At 44.9% G+C, this 8,675-nt stretch overlaps 1 non-coding gene across 1 annotated transcript; it reads right to left on the reverse strand.

Moving 5' to 3' along the window:
- Positions 1–7,153: 7,153 nt before the first annotated feature.
- Positions 7,154–7,226, reverse strand: TRNAQ-UUG. Its single transcript has one exon. It is a non-coding gene; the product is annotated as a tRNA-Gln (tRNA).
- Positions 7,227–8,675: the final 1,449 nt, after the last annotated feature.

Genomic DNA, 8,675 nt, shown 5'->3' on the forward strand with positions numbered 1-8,675 from the left:
CAGCTCCCACTGGCCGCGGTTCGCCATTCCAGGCCAATGGGGGCTGCGGGATGCGGCGTGGGCTGAGGGATGTGCTGGCCGCTGCTTCCCGCAGCCCCCATTGGCCTGGAACAGCGAACCGCGGCCAGTGGGAGCTGCGATCGGCCGAACCTGCGGACGCTGCAGGTAAACAAACCATCCCGGTGCACCAGCGGATTTCCCTGATGGGCTGTGTGCCAAAGGTTGCCGATCCCTGGTTTATATTATTCATTAAAAGTATGGTCAGGATAAAGCAGGTCTTTTTGTTTTTCCTAATAAATTATTGAAAGAAGAGTCTGCTATTTGAGGGACCTTCTTTTAGACAGTTGTTCTCAAACTTTTGTATTGGTGATCCCTTTCACACAGCAAGTCTATGAGTGTGATCCCCTTATAAAATAAAAACTTTTTTTTATATTTAACACTATTATAAATGCTGGAGGCAAAGCAGGGTTTGGGGTGGAGGCTGACAGCTCACAACCCTCCAAGTAATAACCTTAAAGTCATGACCCCCAGTTTGAGAAACCCTGGATTAGATGTGTAAGTGATGTCTGGGTTATGGTAATTAAAGATTCTATGATGATATGGTCTGATGGAAAATCACTACACCCAATGGAATATGGTCACGTTCTATAAAGATAAGTAAACCACTGGCATAATCTTCAAGCTACATGGGAAAGTATTTTTTCAATTGCAGTAAGTTCATGTATATGAGAATGAGTCCTGGTCTACACTCCTAAATTAGGTCAACATAAATCTCCTTGCGTTGACCTATTTGTGAATGTGTCTGTATTCAAATTTGTCTGGCTTACATTAGCGCCCCGTTACAGCGACACAGTAAAACTATTTCCCTGAATGGCATAGAGCCATGATCGACATATTGACGTTGACACAGTGTGAGTGTAAACACTGAATGACCTCTGTCAACCCTAACAGTTCTCCAGCAGCTGTCCCACAATGTCTCATTCCCTGTAACAGGGACTGGTCGGGCCACAATTTTAAACTCCACTGCCCAGGGTTCACAGAGACTGGAAGAAACATTCCTTTTAAAATCCCCCACATGTATTTGAAATGCCTTTTCCTGATTGCCCACCTTGGCGAGCACAGCTAGCTGCTCACCCTTGCATGCAACTGCCCAATCGACCATGCTGGCTCCATGCACGAGACTCTCTCCTGCCTGAAGTAGATGTGGTATTGGCTCTCTTGGGCCTGTTGGGAGAAGACGCTGTGCCAGCACTGCTACCGACCAGCCGTAGAAACATGGACATGTTCGAACAGATTGCACAAGGGCTACAGGCAAAGTGGTATGACAGGAATCATCAGCCGTGATGCGTGAAAACAAAGGAACTTTGTCAGGCATACTGCAAGGCCACGGAACACAATAGAGTTGAGGCTGAGCATCCACAGAAAAAAAAAATGGTGGGTGCTCAGCACCCAGCAACCACCCGCCCATCAGCTGTTAGACTTAAGTAATGCGTCCCAGCCAATTGGTGGTGGTGGACATCTCCCCCAGTCAGGAGCTTCATAGGAGGGATTCTTTGTGAGCTAGAGCTTTCCTAGCTCCCTTCTCCATCAGTTCAGGGGAGCGACCAGGTGGTGGCCATGGTCTGAACACAGCCTGCGGGCTTGGGTTTGAGGCCCACGAGACCTCATAGGTAGTGTGTAGCACACTGAGATACTACCCCTGGTGCACTAAACTTTACATCAACATAAGCACTCCTGGTGGTGCAAGTAACCAAGTATGCATGCACCCGAGTGATATACAAACTTCAGCGCCTGTATGCTGACTCATAGACTTTAAGGTCAGAAGGGACCATTATGGTCATCTAGTCTGACCTCCCGCATGATGCAGGCCACAAAAGCTGGCCCACCCAATTTCCCTTATCTCAGCTGTTGAAGTCTCCAGATCGTGATTTAAAGACTTCAAGTCGCAGAGAATCCTCCAGCTTGAGACCCCTGCCCTATGCTGCGGAGGAAGGCAAAAAACCTCCAGGGCCTCTGCCAATTTACCCTGGAGGAAAATTCCTTCCCGACCCCAAATATGGCGATCAGTAGAACCCCGAGCATACAGGCAAGATTCTCCAGCCAGACCCACATTTTACCAGCGATGGCACGTTATTGCCTAATTGACTAAAATCACGTTATCCCATCAAACCATTCCCTCCATAAACTTATCTACCCTAATCTTGAAGCCAGAGAGGTCTTTCGCCCCCACCGTTTCCCTCAGAAGGCTGTTCCAGAATTTCACCCCTCTGACGGTTAGAAACCTTCATCTAATTTCAAGCCTAAACTTCCCCACGGCCAGTTTATATCCATTCGTTCTCGTGTCCACATTAGTACTGAGCAGAAATAATTCCTCTCCCTCCCTGGTATTTATCCCCTTGATATATTTAAAGAGAGCAATCATATCCCCCCTCAGCCTTCTTTTGGTTAGGCTAAACAAACCGAGCTCCTCTAGTCTCCTTTCATAGGAAAGGTTTTCCATTCCTCGGATCATCCTAGTGGCCCTTCGCTGTACCCGTTCCAGTTTGAGTTCGTCCTTTTCAAACATGGGAGACCAGAACTGCACACAGTACTCCAAATGAGGTCTCACCAGTGCCTTGTATAACGGAAGCAGCACCTCCTTGTCCCTACTAGAAATACCTCGCCTAATGCATCCCAAGATCGCATTAGCTTTTTTCACAGCCACGTCACATTGCCGGCTCATAGTCATCCTGCGATCAACCAGGACTCCGAGGTCCTTCTCCTCCTCCGTCACTTCCAACCGATGCGTCCCCAGCTTATAACTAAAATTCTTGTTAGTCATCCCTAAATGCATCACCTTACGCTTCTCACTATTAAATCTCATCCTATTATTATTACTCCAATTTACAAGGTCATCCAAGTCACCCTGCAGAATATCCCGATCCTTTTCCGAATTGGCAATGCCTCCCAACTTTGTGTCATCCGCAAACTTTATAAGCCCACTCCTACATTCGGTTCCAAGGTCAGTAATAAATAGATTAAATAAAATCGGACCCAAAACCGAACCTTGAGGAACCCCACTGGTGACCTCCCTCCAACCTGACAGTTCACCTTTCAGTACTACCCGCTGCAGTCTCCCCTTTAACCAGTTCTTTATCCACCTCTAGATTTTCATATCGATCCCCATCTTACGGTACCTCATGCGGTACCGTATCAAACGCTTTACTAAAATCGAGGTATATTAGATCCACCGCATTTCCTTTATCTAGAAGGTCTGTTACCTTCTCAAAGAAGGAGATCAGGTTGGTTTGGCACGATCTGCCTTTCATAAACCCATGTTGTAATCTGTCCCAATTGCCATTCACCTCAAGGTCCTTAACTACTTTCTCCTTCAAAAGTTTTTCCAAGACCTTGCATACTACTGACGTACCTGTATCGACCAGTTTGTAGTGTAGACATGGCCTAAGGAACTAGGGAAAGGATGTAGATAGCTCTGCAGATTGATAATTGTATATAGAGCCTCTTACCCCTCAGTTATGTAGCCTGGTTACTCGTAGGCGCCGACTTCTACTGGCGCCGGTGGGTGGCTGACCCCCCCTTTGCCTCTGGCCCCGCCTCAACTCCACCCCTGCCCCCCCCCCCCCCCCCCCCCCTCCAACCCCTTCCCCAACTCCGCCCCCCCTACCCCTATTCCGATTCCTTCCCCAAATCTCTGCCCCAGCCCCGCCTCTTCCCTGCCTCCTCCCCTGAGCGCGCCACGTTCCCGCTCCTCTCCCCTCCCTCCTGGAGCTTGCTACCCCACCAAACAGCTGTTTGGCGGTGGCAAGTGCTGGGAGGTAGGCGGAGGAGTGGGGATGCCGCGTGCTCAGGGGAGGAGGAGGAGGTGAGGTGGGGCGGGGCGCTTGGCTGCCGGTGGGTGCAGAGCACCCACTAATTTTTCCTCATGGGTGCTCCAGCCCCGGAGCACCCATGGCTGGAGCACCCATGAGGAAAAATTAGTGGGTGCTCTGCACGGAGTCGGCGCCTATGTGGTCACTAGTGAATTAAACTGTAACTCTCTGAAGGCTGTTAAGTGAAATGACTGGGTGGTTCTCAGTCCAGTTCCTAGTTCCACTTAATTTAAAACCACCATCACAATTGAAAATATTGTTGACAGTCTCCAAGAGAACAAAGATTTGAGTGGGAGTAGTTCCTGTAGGTGAGGGTGGAAGAGGCTGTGGGATGGGGTGGGGTAGAGGACGTTTCACTACTGCTCCCCATGCTGCCCCCAGTTTCTGGTGGAACAGCAGACTAGCCTGTGGGCCTGTCAGTGGGCAATTTTCATGAGCACCAAATTTATTTTTAACAGAGGATAAAGAAATAATATGCAATAGTTTTATCCTGGTGTTAAATTAGCCCGGCAGTCTGTCATACACTGTATATCAGTTTGGTTTGATTTGGTATGGAACCAAGGGGAATACATCGCAATTTGAAATGTTGAGAGACTGAAAGACAAGGCATTCTGCTACTAGGCTTTTCTTTACTGGCAGGGATAATTGGGTTTGAAAAAAGTGTCATGCAAACAAATGGCTCCCTAAGACTCAACAGCAAAGAACATCCCTTGAACCGGATGTTAGTCCTGTTGTCCCTGCCAAATTCCAACTCAGAAAATTACATTCTGCCTCCTGAAATTCCCCTGCTGTTTCAATTGTACTATTCTCACACATTTTCTGTCCTAGAGCTGACCTGCCAAGTTCCCACCCACTTGGAAATAAACCTCCTTGCTATGGTTTAAATTATTATAACAATGATACTTTAATGATAGTTATGATGATTGATCTTATTCTAGTGATGGATTTTACAATATGTTTCAAGGAAACATTTACATTTTTTTATTTATTCATTCGTGTATATTTAATTTCCTAATTTGGTAGTCCCACCTTGATAACCTTGCCTAACCTGTCGTGTTCAGTGTTCGGTGTGTGCTGGAACACAGCTGTCACATCTCCCCTCCCCAAGAGGTGGCAGTGTTGGGTAAAATGATTCCTGTATCAGTTAAGGGATTTGGACCTTGGGTGATAACAGGCACTATAGAAATGGCAATTATTCCTACTAAATCCCCCGCAGTAACTGTCCAAGGGATTGAGAGGAGCACACAGAAATATGGAATCCTGGATAATATGCCATTATTTAACAGGAAGAGTTATCAAATATGGCCACAAAATATATAGGGAAGTATATAGTTTCCGTTTTAAAAGTGATTCTTCAGCTACCTTGTCAAAACCCCTGGATGCCAAATTCCATCATAAAGGTGGCTGCATTTCATTGGTGGGCAAAAGTTTCTTCCATTTTTTCCCCTCAGTTGCCCTATGAGGCAATGAGCCCACAGATCTCTCATTCCTGGCTTCTATTGCCTAGTGCCTGCCAGGGAAAGTGTCATGCCAGAGGCAATAAGGAAAACAAGGGTTTCTACTTCCCTGCCTCCAGTCAACCACTTGGGCTAGTTGCTTCTGTCTCCCACCTCCCAGTCAATGATCTATAAAAGGCCCCCTTTTCTCCCATGCAGGGTAGAGAGGAGCAGGCAGGAGAGGTGATGGGGAAATATGGGAGAATGGTTGAATGGCTAAGGGAACTTACTGAATTATTGTCATAACATCGGTATTACTAAACCCCCAACTGTTAAAAAATCAAGCGTCAGGCCCCAATAAATCACAAGATTACCTTAAAAATCATGATATTTTAAATTATGATACATTTGGAATTCTTTGTCCTGTCTTCTGGTTTTTGAACCTTTAGGTGACACTCGGGTCACATTTTCCAGCTTTTCTCTGAATCCATGAGGGCTAGTAATTTTAATTTGTTTTAAGGAAATTCAGATTCTCATTACTCCAAAGGCTGAAGCTGTAAGAAAACCACCAAAAATGGCAAGACACATGGAAAATTGTGAGAGCTGGCAACACTGTAACATAACTTAAAGTATATGCATATGATAAGAGACAGGTAAACTTAAAATATGCCAAGACTTATAATAATATTTTAAATTAAATAGAAACATTATAGGGTTAAATATAAATAAAATAACAGAAAAAGGAAAAAGTTAAGAATAATTTACATACATTGCAAGCTGTTTCATGTGCATGGAATGAGTCTATGCAGGTGTAAGGATCTGCCCATGTGGATCATTTTGCAGGATTGTACAAGCTAAATACAAAAATGCAAGTGTTAAAATAATTGAAAAAGTACAACAAAAGTCAAGGGCTAAAATTATTATTTTTAAATAATTGGAATAAGGCAAAGGGTTCAGTGAAAAAGTATTTTAAAATATAAAATTGTTTAATAAGGTTAAAATTAAAAATAATTATTAAAAACCTAATTAGTGATAACACAACACAAAAGGCAGATTAAATATAAAACATATAGAAGAGAAGAATTAAAATGTCTAGAAAAAGTATATCTCAGGGGTGTGGGTTAAATGTAATTTTTAAAATAAAGCTATGAATTCGAGAGGAATGATGGTCCAATGTTAGGGTCCTTGCCTAGCACCCATAAAACATTTTCCCATCAACATAGCTACTGCCTCTTGCAGAGGAGGATTAACTATGCCAACAGGAGAAGCTCTCCTGTCAGCGTAGTAGTCTCTTCACTGAAGCGCAAGATGCAGCAGCGCTGATGCAGCTGGTTTAAGTGTAGATCTGCCCTTAGTCTCTCTGTGTCTCAAATCCCCTATCAGAAAGGGGTTAATAACACTTCCCTATTTTAGAGAGATAGGGAAGACTTTGAGATCTACAGATGAAAAAGTACTACATCAGAATTAGGTACTATCACTTTAACTGTATGTTATAAACCTGTTCCTTTTTTTGTTTCTGACTTGTTGAGTGTCATTATGGGACTGTCTCCTACTAAGTGTTTGAACAGTGCAGTGGAGACTAGATCCCAAATGGATCCTTTGGGTACAACATAGTAGTACCGATAATACTAATGAACAAATGGGTCATAGAATCATAGACTATTAGGGTTGGAAGGGACCTCAGGAGGTCATCTAGTCCAACCCCCTGCTCAAAGCAGGACCAAGCCCCAGACAGATTTTTGCCCCAGATCCCTAAATGGCCCCCTCAAGGATTGAACTCACAACCCTGGGTTTAGCAGGCCAATGCTCAAACCACTGAGCTATCCCTCCCCGCAAATGGCACAAGCACAACCACGAAGGGACTTGAACCCTCAATCTCCTGATCCAAAGTCAGATGCCTTATCCATTAGGCCACGTGGTCATCTGTACCGATCCCGGTACCAGGGCCGGCGCAACCCATTAGGCGACCTAGGCGGTTGCCTAGGGCGCTACAATTTGGGGGGCGGCGACTGCAGCAGTATTTCGGCAGTGGGACCTTCCGCCGCCTCTGTGGGGGGCGGCATTTCGGGGCAGGACCTTCCGCCGCCTAGGGCGGCAGAAAAACTGGCAGCGCTCCTGCCCAGTACACACTGGCCAGATTCTGAGTCGGCGTAAGCTGGTGCAATTCCACTACAAGACCACGCTGAAGGGGCTGTTGACACTTACATTAAAGCGACAGAAGAGGCTTTTCTGTGGCAGTAGTAAAAAGGAGAGATGGTAGCTAGGCTGACATAATTCTTCCATCAACCTAGCAGTGTCTAAACAGGGACTTAGGTTGGCTTAACCACGTCTCTCAGGGGTGTGAATTTTTCAACCTAAGTTATAGGTCACTGTCCTTTGACTGGAAGGGGGCTGAGTCAGTGTTTTCGCCAGGAATTGAAATTAGGGGGGGTGTTGGAATATTCAGGGAGGGTGAGGGCCGACGAGGGTTGAGACCGTGAGGGCAAAGGTCGGCTGTATGTCACCATAGTCAAAACTGAAAAATGTTTTATGACCATTTTATTAGATTTAATTCATGTTTTAAAATCATCACAAAAACTAAAGTTGGCTACTCAAGCCTACTACAAAGCACTATATCTACATCCGTCTTGGTTTCTTGTTGTAATTTTGCACTCTTTGGTGTCTTCTTGTGTGTCCATTACTTCCAATCCTTCATAATATGCTCATGATCAGGCAGAAGGTGACTTCTTTCAGAACACAAAATTCTATTCAATGAGGAAAAAGTATTTCTCGTACTTAATTGGCCTCTCAGAGTTGGTAAGACAACTCCCACCTGTTCATGCTCTCTGTATGTGTGTATATATATCTCCTCAATATATGTTTCACTCTATATGCATCCGAAGAAGTGGGTTGTAGCCCACGAAAGCTTATGCTCTAATAAATTTGTTAGTCTCTAAGGTGCCACAAGTACTCCTGTTCTTTATGCTCAACTGTAGCTGTTGTGACTGGGAGTAGCAAGAGATGAATTCCTACTTCTTTCATCCCAAGAAACATAACACAAAGATTGGGTTGAACCACTAGTGATGAGAAAGAAGTCGAAGTGAAATCCTCATTCGTTCGTCATATGATATTCCACTCTGTGTTCAAAATTCTCTATTCTGTCCTGATCACATAGCAGCCCTATTGCTGGTAGTGTCTAACTCCACTCAACTGTAGGTGTTTCATAAGACAGGCATCTGTAAAAGCTACGTGGAGGTTGAGTAGAATCCAGAAATCGTTATTGTAGATTTGTAAGAATCAAGTCTGTGTACTTTTTCAGCTGGCTTAACAAGCACTTCTTGTCCTCTTCACTTAAGGAGTCGATATAAGTATCTTCTGGACTGAAGTCTTT

Source organism: Terrapene carolina, unplaced genomic scaffold (genome assembly GCF_002925995.2).
Source record: "Terrapene carolina triunguis isolate 2854851 unplaced genomic scaffold, T_m_triunguis-2.0 Scaffold89, whole genome shotgun sequence".
Lineage (NCBI taxonomy): Eukaryota > Metazoa > Chordata > Testudines > Emydidae > Terrapene > Terrapene triunguis.